The following is a 17,056-nucleotide window of genomic DNA, read 5'->3' as shown; positions in this document are numbered from 1 at the left end:
TTTATAGCAATTGTGAATGGGAGTTCACTCATGATTTGGCTCTCTGTTTATTATTGGTGTTTGTTATGATTTCTGTTCTTTTGCATTTGTTAAGGAGTGTTTTACTTTCAATTATGTGGTCAATTTTAGAATAAGTGCAATGAGTTGCTGAGAAGAATATATAGTCTGTTGATTTGGGGTGGAGAGTTCTGTAGATGTCTGTTAGGTCCACTTGGTCCAGAGCTGAGTTCAAGTCCTGAATATCCTTGTATTCAGGACTTGACAGAAAATATAATTTTCTGTCTTGTTGATCTGTCTAAAATTGACAGTGGGGTGTTGAAGTCTCCCACTGTAATTGTGTGTGAGTCTAAGTCTCTTTGTAGGTCTCTATGAGCTTGTTTTATGAATCTGGGTGCTCCTGTATTGAGTGCATATATATTTAGGATAGTTAGTTCTTCTTGTTCCATTGATTCCTTTACCATTACATAATGCCCTTTTTTGTCTTTTAAAAATCTTTGTTGGTTTAAAGTCTGTTTTATCAGAGACTAGGATTGAAACCCCTGCTTTTTTTGTTTTGTTTTGCATTTGCTTAGTAAACATTCCTCTATCCCTTTATTTTGAGCCTATGTGTACCTTTGCACATGAGATGGGTCTCCTGAATACAGCACACCGAGTGGTTGTTTATCCAATTTGACAGTCTGTGTCCTTTAATTGGGGCATTTAGCCTGTTTACATTTGAGGTTAATATTGCTATCTGTGAATTTGATCCTGTAATTATGATGCTAGCTGATTATTTTGCCCATTAGTTGATGCAGTTTCTTCATAGTGTTGATGGTCTTTACAATTTGGTGTGTTTTGCAGTGGCTGGTACCAGTTTTTCCTTTCCATATTTAGTGCTTCCTTCAGGAGCTCTTGGAAGGCAGGTCTGGTGGTGACAAAATCTCTCAGCATTTGCTTGTCTGTAAAGGATTTTATTTCTCCTTTGCTTATGAAGCTTACTTTGACTGGATATGAAATTCTAGGTTGAAAATCCTTTTCTTCAAGAATGTTGAATATTGGCCCCCACCCTCTTCTGGCTTGTAGAGTTTTTGCTGAGAGATCCACTGTTAGTTTGATGGGCTTCCCTTTGTGGGTAACCCAATCTTTCTCTCTGGCTGCCGTTAACATTTTTTCCTTCACTTCAACCTCAGTGAATCTGACATGTATGTGTCTTGGGGTTGCTCTTCTCAAGAAGTATCTTTGTGGTGTTCTCTGTATTTCCTGAATTTGAATGTTGGCCTGTCTTGCTAGGTTGGGGAAGTTCTCCTGGATAATATCCTGAAGACTGTTTTCCAACGTGGTTCCATTCCTCCCGTCACATTCAGGAACACCAATCATATGTAGGTTTGGTCTTTTCTCACAGTCTCGTATTTCTTGGAAGCTTTGTTCACTACTTTTCATTCTTTTTTCTCTAATCTTGCCTTCATGCTTTATTTCATTAAGTTGATCTTCAATCTCTGATATCCTTTCTTCTGCTTGGTTGATTTGGCTATTGATACTTCTGTATGCTTCACGAAACTCTTGTGCTGTGTTTTTCAGCTCCATCAGGTCATTTATGTTCTCTAAACTGGTTATTCAAGTTAGCAATTCATCTAACCTTTTATCAAGGTTCTTAGCTTCCTTGCATTGGGTTAGAACATGCTCCTTTAACTCAGAGGAGTTTGTTATTACCCACCTTCTGAACCCTATTTCTGTCAATTTGTCAAACTCATTCTCTGTCCAGTTTTATTCCCTTGCTGGTGAGGCATTGTTATCCTTCGGAGGAGAAGAGGCATTCTGGTTTTTGGAATTTTCAGTTTTTTGCACTGGTTTTTCCTCATCTTCGTGGATTCATCTACCTTTGGTCTTTGATGTTGGTGAACTTCGGATGGGATTTCTGTGTGGACATCCTTTTCGTTGATGTTGGTGCTACTCTTTTCTGTTTGTTAGTTTTCCTTCTAACAGTGAGGCCCCTCTGCGGCAGGTCTGCTGGAGTTAGCTGGAGGTTCACTCCAGACCCCATTTTCCTGGCTATCACCAGTGGAGGCTGCAGAACAGCAAAGATTGCTGCCTGTTCCTTCCTTTGGAAGCTTCGTCCCAGAGAGGCACCCGCCAGATGCCAGCCAGAGCCCTCCTGTATGAGGCGTCTATCGACCCCTGCTAGGAGGTGTCTCCCACTCAGGGGCACAGGGATCAGGGACCCACTTGAGGAGGCACTCTGTCCCTTAACAGAGCTCAAGCACTGTGCTGGGAGATTTGCTGCTCTCTTCAGAGACGGCAGGCAGGAATGTTGAAGTCTGCTGAAGCTGTGCCCACAGCTGCCCCTTCCCCAAGGTGCTCTGTACCAGGGAGATGGGAGTTTTATCTATAAGCTTCTGACTGGGACTGCTGCCTTTCTTTCAGGGAAGTCCTGCCCAGAGAGGAGGAATCTAGAAAGGCAGTGTGGCTACAGCGGCTTTGCTGGGCTACAGTGGGCTTGCCCAGTTCAAAGTTCCAAGTCGCTTTGTTTACACTGTGAAGGGAAAACCACCTACTCCAGCCTCAGTAATGGCTGATGCCCCTCCTCCCACCAAGCTTGAGCATCTCAGGTTGACTTCACACTGCTGCGCTGGCAGAGAGAATTTCAAGCCAGTAGATCTTAGCTTACTGGGCTCCGTGGGGGTGGGATCCCCTGAGCTAGACCACTTGGCTCCCTGGCTTCAGCTCCCTTTCCAGGGGAGTGAATTGTTCTGTCTCACTGGTGTTCCAGGCGCCACTGGGGTATGAAAAAAACTCCTGCAGCTAGCTCAGTGTCAGCCCAAATAGCCACCCTGTTTTTGCTTGAAGCCCAGGGCCCTGGTGGTGTAAGCATCCAAGGGACTCTCCTGGTCTGTGGGTTGTGAAGACCATGCAAAAAGCATATTATCAGGGCTGGAGTGCACCATTCCTCACTGCACATCCCCTCAAGGTTTCCCTTGGCTAGGGGAGGTAGTTTCCCAACCCCTTGAGCTTCCCGGGTGAGGCAATGCCTCCACCCTGCTTCACTTCACCCTCCATGGGCTGCACCCACTGTCTAACCAGTCCCAGTGAGATGAGCCCCGTACCTCAGTTGGAAATGCAGAAATCACCCCCACCTTCTGTGCTGATTTCACTGGGAGCTGCAGACTGGAACTGTTCCTATTCGGTCATCTTGCCAGACACCCCAAATTTTCTTGTTCTTGAAAAAATAAATTAGACTTCCCAGCACTTTGGGAGGCTGAGGCAGGTGGATCACAAGGTCAGGAGATCGAGACCATCCTGGCTAACGTGGTGAAACTCCGTTTCTAATAAAAATACAAAAAATGAGGCAGGTTTGGTGGCGGGCACCTGTAGTCCCAGTTACTCGGGAGACTGAGGCAGGAGGATGGCATGAACCCAGGAGGTGGAGCTTGCAGTGAGCCGAGATCGTGCCACTACACTCCAGCCTGGGTGACAGAGAGAGACTCCGTCTCAAAATTAATTAATTAATTAATTAAACTTATGCAAACTGAGTTTCTAAGGTGGCTCAAAATTTAGATTATTATCATGGAAGTGGGATTACAAAGTATACTTCATTTGTATAACTTTTACGACAATATTCTAATAGGTCTTCAGATGTCTTACAGTACCTCCAACTTATGCGTTGCTAACACCTTGCACAACAGGCTCCCTTCTGAGCAGAGCTGATTGGGAGAGGAACGTGGAGCACATGTCTTCAAAACCAACAAGAATGCACTTTAGGACAGAGGATGAACCACTCAAGACCAGTATTAGTTGATTAGATTTGAAAGAAACTCATGCAATAGTCTGGGGAGAGGTGTTTAAACACCTGAATTTACCTCAGATCTTTAAAGCAATAACCTAATTTTGAGCAACAGTAGCTCTTTCACAGGTGTGCAAAGAATGTTTACTTCCATTGTACTAATTAGTTTTAAATTGAGAAAACATTTAGTAACCGGAAAAACAAAGAAGCTCCTGTTTTTCCAGGACAGAAATAAAAGGAAAAGTAGAACAAGACTAACTACAATATTCAGCTTAACATTTCAAATTTTTCCATTGCCTTCACTAAGCAATGTCTATTTTGTTTTGTTTTTCAAAAAGCACAATTCCCAAGTGTAACTAAAATAGTAAATATGTACACTTACTTTGCTTAAAAGTAATTAAAGATATCATTTGCTGACAAAAACAAATGTATGCCTAATATATAAATGTATGCTTGTCATTTTTGGTTAAATAAATATTTGTTCATGCCTTATTTTAGGATGTAGTTCTCTTCTAATATATTAGGAGAAAACTCTGAATTGAGGGATAACTCATCTTTTCTGCTAAAAAATTTAATAGCCTCTACTTCAATTGATTTTAATAAGTGGTAAAAAAAAATACTGCATTTTCTTTTGCAATTGCAACAATAATGAGACACAATAAATTGCTACTTTAAAATGCATAGCACTGTATACCTTCCAAGCAAAAAAAAATTCATCTATTCTACACAACATGCACTGACAGGAGTAGGCCTTTGATAAAAAACACATTGTGAAGTGCATTTTTTGCACCTAATGATTTAAATCAAAATTTAAGTAAAACTCACTGTGCTTACATTTTTCTTTTCCTCTCCCCAATTCCCATGGTACTTTTCTTCATGCTAAATAACCCAAATTTTTTTAGCTTTTCCTTAAAGGACCCATTTTCTAAGCTAATCATTTTTAGTCATTCTCTTTGGACCTCTCTCCAAGATTTCTACGTCTTGTTTCAGACAAGGTCCCACAGTTGGATCTTGTCCTCCCGTAAAAATATGATAAATGCTCATCATAGAAGGTACTCTTTAGGGTGGCTCCTTCTCATACATGGAAAGAGTCTTAATCTGACAACTTCATTAACCATTAGCAAGCTGCTATGATTTGAATGTTCCACCCAAACTCATGCTGAAATTTAATTGTCATTGTAAGAGTATTAGGAGGTGGTGCATTTAAGAGGTGATTAGGCCATGAGGGCTCTATCCTCTTGAAGAAATCACTGCTGTTATCACAAGAATAGGTTAGTTATTGAAGGAGTGTGTTCCTGATAAAAAGGATTAGTTCAGATCAGTGTTTCTCTCTGACTCATTGACTCACTTCTGCCTTCCATACTTCTGCAATGGGATGACCCTTGCTGGGTGTCAGTGCCATGCCCGTGGACTTCCCAGCCTCCAGAACTGTGAGCCACATAAACATCTGTTTCTTTATAAATGACCCAGTCTGTAGTATTCTGTTATAGCAGTAGAAAATAGACAGGGCACATGCTAACACCTTTTCAGACTCGAGTACTTGGTGATGGGGTAGAGTACCTAATTTTTTATTTCTCAAACACCTATGTGTCAAGTCCTGTGCCAGACACTTTAACTGCCTTTTGAAATATTAAACACTGCTATGATTTCTGTTATGAAAAGAGGTTAAATAATCTCACCAAAGCCATAGAACCTATCAGTGGGAAAGTAGGGATGTGATTATAGGTTTAACTAAGTCTAAAGCTCACCATTACAACAAATATTCTTTATAGTCTCTGATGGGGTTCACACCATAATATGCCAGTCTGTCACAGAATTGTTTTGACTAAAGGTGACTGAGAAATATTAGACACAGAACAAGTTCTCTGCCCTCAGTCTCTCTATTAGGAAGGGCAAGATGATTGTTAATCACTCAAGACAATTCTATTATCGTATCAGCCCAGAGGAATAGAAACCTATATAGCACTTCTAACTCGTCCTTATTTTCCTTGAGTTAGTTTCCCCATATATTTACCTTTCTGCAGTTTACTGCCTCTGGAAGCTCAAAATTCCTTTCCTTAGTCTTGTTATTTCTCTACAAATTTATTATTTTTTACTAAGATGTTATTTAAGCCCAAGTTTTAACCACCCCTTTGAGATATTTATCACTGCTTTCTCCCACATGTGTGTGATGCATATGTTAAAAAACTTCAGTTTATTTTCTCTTGTTAATCTGTCTTTTGTCAGTCTGATTTGCAGGACCTTAACTGGAGAACCTAAAGGTTAAAAAAAACCCCACATTTTCTCCCCTAAAATTCCCAGGAAATCCTCAACACTGAGAGCAAGTGCTGAAACTTTCCATGGTGAGAATGATTTCATTAGGCTGGTCATTGCTCATTGTTTTGCATCCCAAACACATCAGGAGAGGCACTGGCATAGAAGCAAAGTGCCTGAACCCTGGTGAGCATTTCCAAGGTAAGGATAAGCAAATGCTGCTCTGGCGCCCTCCCATGGACAGTATTATGTGAGGAGACACAGGCAGAAGGGCAACCACCTCAGTAGTGACTCAAGAGTTTAAATCCAGGCACAAGGACATTGTGTGGTAATTTAGCCAAGGACAACAGATTAGCTGATTCATCTGGTCAACAAGTTAATGTGCTGATATTTTTAAGTACATTCTATGATGTTTGCAAAATGATGACATTGTTGAACAACACATTTCTCAGAAGGTACCCTTCTCATTAAGTGATGTGTGACTGTACATATGTTGCTGTTTTTATATATTTTAGTAACATGTATTAGAACAATAAAAATAAAATAAAAACTGTGGAGAGTGTGAAACGCTTGAAACAAATATTAGAAATCAAAATATCTCCTTTCAATAAAAAGGTGTTTGATCATGTAATCATTTGTGCTCTGCTTATCTGTTGCTCATGATATTTTGAATTGTTAGATGATAAAGGTAAAAGGTATTGATAAACATAGGCTAATAGTATTTTGGATCAGAAAGACAACTATCAGCCACTTAATTTTACAAATGAGATAACTGAAGCCATAAGCCATTAGAGAGAATTTTTAAATTCATTTTATTTAGAAACTTAGCCCAATATAAACAAGATGATACATAACTTAATTTTAAAAGAAACTCAACAAAATGCATACTTTTAATTACACCGTAAATGATTTCAAGATTATCATAAGGCATTTTTTTAAATAAAAAGTGTTGTAATCATTAGCCCTTAGTCCTTCTTTAATATCAAAATAAATTTCTGACTAAAGCCTATATATTTGTAGGTGCCTATCTCCCCTGAATGAAGATGGAAGAGTAATGCTGACATTTATGACATATCCACCTGGTTTTGTCTGCAGTATCATTGCAGTGAGGTCCATTTTATCTAAAAACAACAACAACAAAAAAACAAAACTAAGCATCATTCTTCAAACTTTTGTCTCTCAATTTCTTTAGCTATGTTAGTGTTCTTTCTTTAAATTACTAAATTTCTTAGATTCAAGATTTCTGTTTGTATTATTCAAAATTAATAAAATTGATAATTCATGATGGAAGCAGAAGCAACTTTCAGATTCAGTGTTTGGTTTACAAATTCCTCCTGATTTATAAGCCATTCAGACTGAACCGCTGCCTGGAGCTTTCCATTTTGTTGCTCTTCTCCTCTGTCTTGCCCATGTTTGCTGCCTCTTAGCTGTTGATAATGTCCACTCTTCAAGTCTTTGCTGTCTTCTGAGTGTCCTTTTCCTATATCTTCTGTCTACTCTTTCATAGTACTCTTTTCCTGAGTTATCATGATTGTCTCTCTTCATGGCCAAACACCGTGAAGCTCTCAGTGTTTAAAAGAAGGCCTTGGGAGTGAAACTCTGGATTTAAATTAGTCTGTACCACATTGTAATTGTATGACTTGGAGAAATGTTTACCCTCTCTTTGCTTGATTTTCTCATTTGAAAATAGCAATAATAGTAGTACCTATTTCACATGATCGGGACAATTACATAAGTTGATCCATATCTAGTTCACATAAGAATGTTAGCATACATTCATTGCCCAGTAATCCATAAATGATTATCATCTTTAGTATTATTTCTGATTATTCTTTCTTAATGTAATCAGGAAGCAAATGAACCCTTACATAAATATTTACCTTTAATTCACTTTTATTCATTCCTTCAAACCCTTGTACCTCCAGATAAGTGTGGCCCCATGTGTTCTAATCTCTAAATGGTACAAATAAAATAGAAGCAGAGAAAAAAAAAAAACTTGAAAAGAATTTTGATTTTTACTTGAAAAACTTCTGGAGAATTTGAGTTTGGAAGAGGGAGTATGTTATTCCTATGGAGCAAAACATCTTGAAATTCCTTTCTCTCCACCTCTACCATTCTCAATATTATTCCTACGGATGGCAGCTGCTCTTTCACATCTTTTGTCTTTATCACTGTATTTTTACAATCCTCAAGATTTCCTATGCCTAGACTGCCAAATTCTTTACTCCACCAGCCCAACACACCTTCTCTTATACATATATTTGCATTCTCCTTGTCCAGTTGTTCTTAAGCATACTTGCAAACTGAAAAGACATGAGGTATGTTTAAAATGCTGATATCTCAGCTCAACTTTCAGAAATTTTGCGGTATGGTTATGTGCCACGATACTGTTTCAGTCATAATAATAATGTTTAAGTCAACAACAGACCGCATTATGTGTTGGTGGTCCCATAGGCTTATAATACTGTATTTTACTGTGCCATTTTTTTGTCTAAATATATCTAGGTACACAAATACTTGCCATTGCATTACAGTTGCCTACAGTATTGAGTACAGTAATATGCTGCACAGCTTTGTAGCCCAGGAGCAATAGGCTAAACCACATAGCCTAGCTGTGTAGTAGGCTATACCATACTACATACTAGAGTTGTGTAAGTAGACACTGTCATAGTCACCCTTCAGTGAAATACCTAAAAAGTGCATTTCTCAGAATACATACTCATCATTGAGCAGCACCTGGCTGTAATTGGCCTATGCATTGGAATTTTTCATAGTTCTCTGAGTGATTTTAATATCCAGCCAGGGTTAAGAACCACTAGTTATTCTTTCTTCTCCTCATGTCAGTGTAAATCTTCTAGTTTTTTCCTTTCTTCCCACACTGAAGCTCATGATAAAGTTCAGAAGCTGGGAGTGAGGAAATGTCAAGTGTTCAATGCCAGAATTTTCCTTAGGGAGACTGAGACAGGAAACATACACTGGATATTTATTCATGTGAGATTTTGTCACTATTATACTTTCCCTCTTTTCTTTGATCCTTGAGGACCTAGGCCCTTTCTCCCCCTTATCTCTGCCACCTCTATTCATTGGCTGGAGCTCTCACACAACTATTGATTAGCTGAAGCACGGTTCAGATTCCCTCAGGAAACCTTATTCTGGTTGCCTCTGTGGGTAAGTGACCCACATTCATAATGATGCTCAGGTTTTGTAAAGGTCTTTATATAAAACCAAAGCATATGTTTTGAAAAGCAGCTAAGGTGCAAGTTTGAATAGTCTGTACTGGGATGAGGCCAGGATTGGGACTCACTGTCTTCCACTTATTATCTGTGTAAGTAAGTTCGGGCATCACCTGCAAAATAGGGTTGATGACATTTTATCTACTATACCACTATGTGGTAGAGATAAATTAAATCATCATTTCATGTCTATTTCAGTTTTTTGTTTTTTGAGATGGAGTTTCTCTCTTATTGCCCAGGCTGAAGTGCAATGGCACGATCTCAGCTCACTGCAACCTCCACCTCCTGGGTTCAAGCAATTCTCCTGCCTCAACCTCCCGAGTAGCTGGGATTACAGACATGTGCCACCACACCCGGCTAATTTTATATTTTTAGTAGAGACGGGATTTCTCCATGTTGGTCAGGCTGGTCTCAAACTCCCAACCTCAAGTGATCCGCCTGCCTTGGCCTCCCAAACTGCTGGGATTACAGGCGTGAGCCTCCGTGCCCAGCGTCTATTTCAGTTTTTATTGTGTATTACTTACAGTCTTCCACAATAATTTACTGCAAACTTAGATTGGCATTTACTGTAAATTCACAGATTTGCATTTGCATCAGGTAAACTTTTTTAAAAAGACTCTTTTGCACAGGATTGTCATTTTCTAACACATTGCTTAAAGGAAATATGGACACCACATGGAATTCTGTGCTATTTTAGTTCCTAAGCACTCAGAACAGAGGCGGTGGGGGAATTCAGAGAAATGGCACAGAGTTCTAGAAACAGCTGTGTCATGTCTGTGTCATACTGCCATACGCCATAACACCCCTCCAACACACACACACACACACACACACACACTGCTTCCAACTTTTATATTTTTTCCTATTCTCTAGGAAATGTTGGGCACACATAGTTTGACTCTGTTCAAGTGTCACCTTCTCAAAGAGGACAGACTCCCAGACCATCTATCTAAAACAAAGGCTTCTTTCACTCTCCATCCCCTTCACCTACTTCGTTTTTCTTCATAGGCCTTATTACTACCTGAGTGCGTATACAATATTGATTAATGTTTCCTTCCATACAAGATAAAGTCCAAGAGAACAGGTTCTTCTGTTGTCCCCATCTCTTGTTACATCTCAACATTAGAGCAATGCCTCATGCTTAATAAGCATTCAATAAATATTTTTGAGTTTAAAAAGCTTCAAATTATAATAGACTGAGTGCTTATCTATTATTTTAAACACAGAATCTAAGACCTAAAGAAAGTTAAATGATTTTCCAAAGCTTCTGAAAGAAAATGGTGGAGCTATAATTGTATCCCTGATTACCTGCTTCAAAATCTACTGCTCTTGCAACAATAGCAGGCTGTCACCTTTACCCCTCAACCCTATCCTCCATTAAAGTTCCTGTTTATTTATCTTCTTTCTATAGACTTCATCCCATGAACTATGAAGGGGTGCCTAACAGTATTTGAGTCTAAAAAATGTGTATTGCTTGGAAATTTTAACTAAAAACAATCTCTGAATAAAATGAAATCTAATATAATTAAATGTCTACAAAATGTAACATGTAAACTACTTAGTCAATTCATTATTCTGTTCCTCAACTCTATTCTTATTTTGTTATACAGAAATTAGTTTGAACATGGGATATAAGCACATTAAAATACATTTGATATGATCTTGGAAAACCTCCAAAAGTAAAAATGCCTAAAACCACCCAAACATCCTTGCCTAGTAATTGGAAGGGTCACAGCTATTGCTGGATTTTACATCAAAATAACTCTGAGGAAAGGTTTTTCTTTGTTTGTTTTGTGTTTTGCATATGTGTGGATGTGTGCATTTTGTTTTTGCTTTTTTTTTTTTTTTTTTTAGCTTTATGCATAATCTGGTGCTTGGGCTTCTAATTCCTTGCATAAATCTTTTTATTAGAGATTTTTTTTAGATAAAATCCTTCCGTGGACTAATTAGGCAGAGTGGTGTATTAGTCCATTTTCACACTGCTATAAACAAATACCTGAGACTAGGTAGTTTATAAAGAAAAGAGTTTAATTGACTCACAGTTCTGCATGGTCAGGGAGGCCTCAGAAAACTTATAATCATGGCAGAAGGCAAAGGGGAAGCAGGCACCTCTAACATGGCAGCAGGAGAAAGAGCAAGCGAAGGGGACGTGCCACACTTTAAAACCATCAAATCTTGAGCTCTAACATGAAAACAGTAAGGGGAAAGGCAGCCCCCATGATCCAGGCATTTTTCCACCAGACCCCTCCTTCAACACTTGGAGATTACAATTCAAGATGAGATTTGAGTGGGGACTCAGAGCCAAACCATATTAAGTGGTTAGCATTGGCAAATGACAGCAGTAGTGCTTAGGAGCTCGTGTTCTGTGGTGCAGTGACTTCACTTTAAATCTTGGCTACATCAGTTATTTAACTTTGACCTTGGGCAAGTAGCTCAACTTCTCTAAACCACATTTTCTCTTTATAAAAAAGTGAAAGCTCACACCTGTAATCCCAGCACTTTGGGAGGCCTAGGTGGGTGGATCATGGGGTCAAGAGATTGAGACCATCCTGGCCAACATTGTGAAACCCCATCTCGACTGAAAATACAAAAATTAGCCAGGCGTGGTGTTGTGCGACTTAGTCCCAGCTACTCAGGAGGCTGAGGCAGGAGAATCGCTTGAACCTGGGAGGCAGAAGTTGCAATGAGCCAGGATGGTGCCACTGCACTCCAGCCTAGGTGACAGAGCGAGACTCTGTCTCAAAAAAAAAAAAAAAAAGGCAGAGACTACAATAGCCACTAACCTCATAATGTTATTGTGAGAATTATGTAAAATAATATGTGGTAAGTATCTAGCATTGTTACTGGCACCCAAAAGTGTTCAATGGCATTAACTATTACTGTTATCAGTATTCTTTTTATTACTCTTAGTTATCATTATTAGTATTATCATTCTTTAATGTAGCAGATCCTTTTCATCTCATGAGAGCAACTAACACACTTTCTATCCCATTTTCTGCAGGAAAGTTCATGAATTTAGTACCAGCTGATGCCAACTCCCAATTCTAGGATGGAAGAATGGCCGATCCTCTTTTCTGCGAGAAAGTCCTGTGCTCTCAGAGCATCTACTTCAAGCATGTCTTTGGAAAAGGACAATCACTTGTCTGACTGTTCAAAGAACAACCCCTGTGGCAGTCTCATGCCCACCAGGGCAGTGTTGGGGGAATAGAAAGAAAGAGAATCAGCAAAGAAGACTCTCTTCTCTCAAAGTCCCCAATACCATTTCTTTAATACTTTTTCAGTTTATGAGATTTGACAAGGAAATAAAGGCATTGCTTCAGGCCATTCCAATTTCACAATGTAAGTATTCTTTTAAAATTGCTACATCTAGGGGAGTCTTTATATCCATGTCATTACTCAAGGAAAATTGTGAGGATACGGGTAAGAGTGTAAGAGGAATCTTATTAAAACATCACATGCAAAAAAAAAAAAAAAACAAACCTCCTTCCTCTCCACTTGAAAGACATCTCTTTCTACTTACTTCATATCATTCATCAAAAATTTCATGAGAAGTTGAATGATTAGTATCCTTCCAAATGCTTTGAAAAGGTATGGTACATAAAGGGAAAGAAAACAGAGCACCATACCAGTGGTAATGTAATAGTCATAAGATACATATTGAAATTGAATGCATAATAAACCCACAGGGGTACGTAGATGAAAGAATAGCAAATGAAGGCATGGATCTGATTTACAACAGTATGTGAAACCAAGAATAGGAATAGTCTCCTGGAACTAGATCTCACTAAAAGAAAACTTTACTGAACATTTTGTACTAGTTGACAGAAATAATCATACAGATGTGTGTGCATGAGAGCATGTGTGTGTGTGAGAGCATGTGTGTGTATGTATAACCCCTTCGAGATCCTTAAGCAAATGACACTTAAAAACACACAAAACATAAACATATTTAGTGATAAACAGAAAAATTACTTTAGATGAAAATAATATTAGCGTGGCGGGTGGGAAGGCGGAGGAAACAAGGCTTTTCAAAAAGGAATTGTTATATTGTCTTCACATGTCTTATCAACAATGATGAAGTAATGTCTTCACAGTTCTGAAGGAAAATTGTTTTGAATTTGAATTTCATTTTCTTTCAAAATGTCAGTTAAAAGTGAGTCAAGAAATAAGAAATGTTTATCTCCATGTATATATCCTAAAAATATTACCTGAAAATGGACTCCAGTAAAACGAAAAGAAAAATGAAACTGTAGGAACAAAATGCAAAGTAAAAAACAAAACAACAGTGGGAACAAATGCAGAAGAACTTCAAACACAGTTCCAGGAGGAGCACTGTGCCATGCAGCAGCCCTAGAAGGCAATGGGCCCAGTAAGAACCATAATATACTCATGAAGAACATAACAAATTCCATTCAACAGATAATTTGTTTAAAAAGTTGCAAGATGGTCGGGCGCGGTAGCTCACGCCTGTAATCCCAGCACTTTGGGAGGCCCAGGTGGGCGGATCACAAGGTCAGGAGATAGAAACCTTCCCGGCTAACATGGTGAAACGCCGTCTCCACTAAAAATACAAAAAATTAGCCGAGTGCGGTGGCGGGCGCCTATAGTCCCAGCTACTCGGGAGGCTGAGGCAGGAGAATGGCGTGAACCCGGGAGGCAGAGCTTGCAGTGAGCCGAGATCACGCCACTGCACTCCAGCCTGGGCAACGGGGCAAGACTCCGTCTAAAAAAAAAAAAAAAAAAAGGTTGCAAGATATTAGTGATAACTTGAGAAAGGTGCATGCTCCTTTTGTCAACAAAAAAAGGCAATTACAAATTCCAGAGAAAACAAAAACAAAAATTTGACCAATAAAGTAATTTTCCAAATAGGAAGCAAATGTCACATGAATTGAAAAATTGACCAACAGAGAAAATGACCTTCTATTTAATTTGGATGCTTCAAGGAACACACTCCTTAAAGGAACAAACTCCCATAACTAAGACAGGCTTAGCAGCAGTGACATTTCCTGCTCTAGGTGTCCAGTCACTTACTTAAATAAAATGAATATTATTTATTTAATCGTAATGTTGCGAATGCTGTTTACACGTTTTCCATGCTTAGAATCAATGACTACATAAAGTTTATTACAATGAATTTCAGGTATGCAGAACAGAAAGTACACAACACTCATACATAGCTGGCAGCAGTCTGCAAGTGGGAGGAAGAGAAAAGGGAAGGGCACTGAATGAGTATTAATCTCCACTATATGAATGTACTATTTTGCATATTGGAAGGTAAGAGATACTGTCTAGTGTTTACAATAGATTATTATACAGATATCTAAGTATATTTTAATATATTTAAATATTTTATGTATTTATATATAAATATATATTACATTTCATATATTTAAAATATATATTATGTATGTTATATATAAATATTTCATATATTTAAAATATTTTAAATATATTAAAATGTAATTATACGTATTTAAGTTATTTTAAATAGGTATTAAGTAGGATTAAAACTCTCAGAACTACTAGTTAGTAGTAACTGTAAGTTAATAATTAGAGAAACTGTTAAAATAACTTAGAATGTGAAGCACACCTGCCAAGAGACAGTTTGCTCTAAACTGATGGGTTTGCTGGGATTAAGGGAAAGTCCCAGGCAAGTCTGGACAAGTTTGTCATCCTAGAAGCATATGCAAGTTAATATCCTCAGATTTAATAGCAGGGAGTCAATATAAAAATTATAAATCAAGAGAGAGATATATCAGCATATTGTTTAAATGTACGGTGACATTCATAGCAGCAGTTAGCATGCTGCTCTTTGAAGTCATACAGACCTGGGATTGTAGACCCAGTTCTACCAATTACTGGCTCCATGATGTTCAGCAAGTTACTAACCTCTCATAATCACATCTACCTCAGTAGATCATTGTGAAGACGATGTAAAAAATGCGTGCAAAGTGATAAACCAGAACCTGACACAGAATAGAGCTTTGGGAACTGTGTGTTAGTATTATAGTCATCATTGATATTCTTTATGGAAGCCATTCACTGCGTGTGCAAAAAATACTGCATGAAAAGCATATTGAATGTTCAGTTAGTTGTTACACCTGTAAATATCTATGGAATTAATGTTAGGGCTTACTTTGGCTGGCCAATGCACTAAAAAATATTTAAAGGTGTTACATCTGGTGTTCACGTGGGGAGAGAGGGTGAAAGGATGAGCAGTATTTTCAATGATGAAGTTGTATGGTACTTCAATATAACTCACAAACATTAACTTCACCAGAGAGAGACAAAGGGTGAGGGAGAGAAAGAGGGGAGGGAGAGAGAGAGAGAGAGAGACAGAGAGTCATGTAATACTGACTACTATGCCAGTCATTTCTCTCAATAGTTTCTTGCTTCTGGCAGTAAATGAAATCATACATGCTATAACCAACATTGCTTCTTGGAAATTTGTGAAAAACATATGTGCATGGTTTTAAAGTTTCTCCTATGAACATAACTTAGAATATTTCCATAACCAGGCCGGGTGCGGTGGCTCACGCCTGTAATCCCAGCACTTTGGGAGGCCGAGGCAGGAGGATCACGAGGTCAGGAGATCGAGACCATTCTGGCTAACACGGTGAAACCCCGTCTCTACTAAAAATACAAAAAATTAGCCGGGCGTGGTGGCAGGCACCTGTAGTCCCAGCTACTCGAGAGGCTGAGGCAGGAGAATGGCGTAAACCCGGGAGGTGGAGTTTGCAGTGAGCAGAGATCATGCCACTCCATCTCAAAAAAAAAAAAAAAAAGAAAAAAAAGAAAAGAAAAAGAAAAGAAAATTTCCGTAACCAGATAAATAAGTAGTATGGCTTTGTCAATATTTTTGAGAAGAAATTGAGAAGAATTGAGTGTTATAGTTTTTTTGTCAATGTTTTTCATTGACAGAGAAGAAGTTATGGTTTTGTATGCTCATTTTATAGTTGTTTAAAGAAATTCCAAGAATAATTCACCCAGAAGTAATTTTTGACTTGTATACTGGCTTTAGAATTTGAGGTTGTATAAGATATAACTTTAATTTACAACTGTTTTGCAACATGAGCATTTTAGTAGGTATCAGTTATAATCTTATAAGAATAATAAATAATAAAATGATGCTTACAATAGCTGAGATCATATAATGTGAGAAACTATTTGTAATAAATGCTAAGTAAGAAGATAGGAAGATATAAATTTTTATATACACAATGGCTACAGGTAAATTAAAAGAGTGAATAGAAAAAAAGACTTAAAAATATATATAACAAAAAACTAATATTGGCCAAGGCTTTGTTAAGGTGATAGGATTATGGGTGGTTTTTATTTTATTTGCCTGAGTTTGTAAAATTTAAAAACATATGATTTTAGAAACCTGTAAAAAGGCAGACACAAATTAATAATGACAGAATATACACAGGTGTTCTAACCAAAATCTATCTTTGGAAATGATTCAGATTTCAGAATTGTCCAGTAGTCTCAAATTTTAATGATTGGTCTTCTCTTCAGGAATTCCAGGCAGATTGTTTCACCACATCATCCAGTTTACCTAAAGTAGAAAATAACAATAACTTATGTAAAACTATTTGTATTTGACTTTGAAATACTTCCAAAAAGCATTTCAGCCAGACATGTCCCCAGACCAATAGTATGAGCTATGTGCCTCCCCCAACCCTCACTTCCTCTATGCTAACCAAATACCTTTGCTACTTGACTAGACCACTATGTCCAAGTTCAGTTGGATCACACTGTTATTCCAAAGCCACGGCCATACCAATACCCCATAGTTGGATCTAAGCAGCAG

This window comes from Papio anubis, chromosome 1, assembly GCF_008728515.1.
Source record: "Papio anubis isolate 15944 chromosome 1, Panubis1.0, whole genome shotgun sequence".
In the NCBI taxonomy this organism is placed as follows: Eukaryota; Metazoa; Chordata; class Mammalia; order Primates; family Cercopithecidae; genus Papio; species Papio anubis.
Note: the sequence above shows the minus strand (reverse complement) of the source record.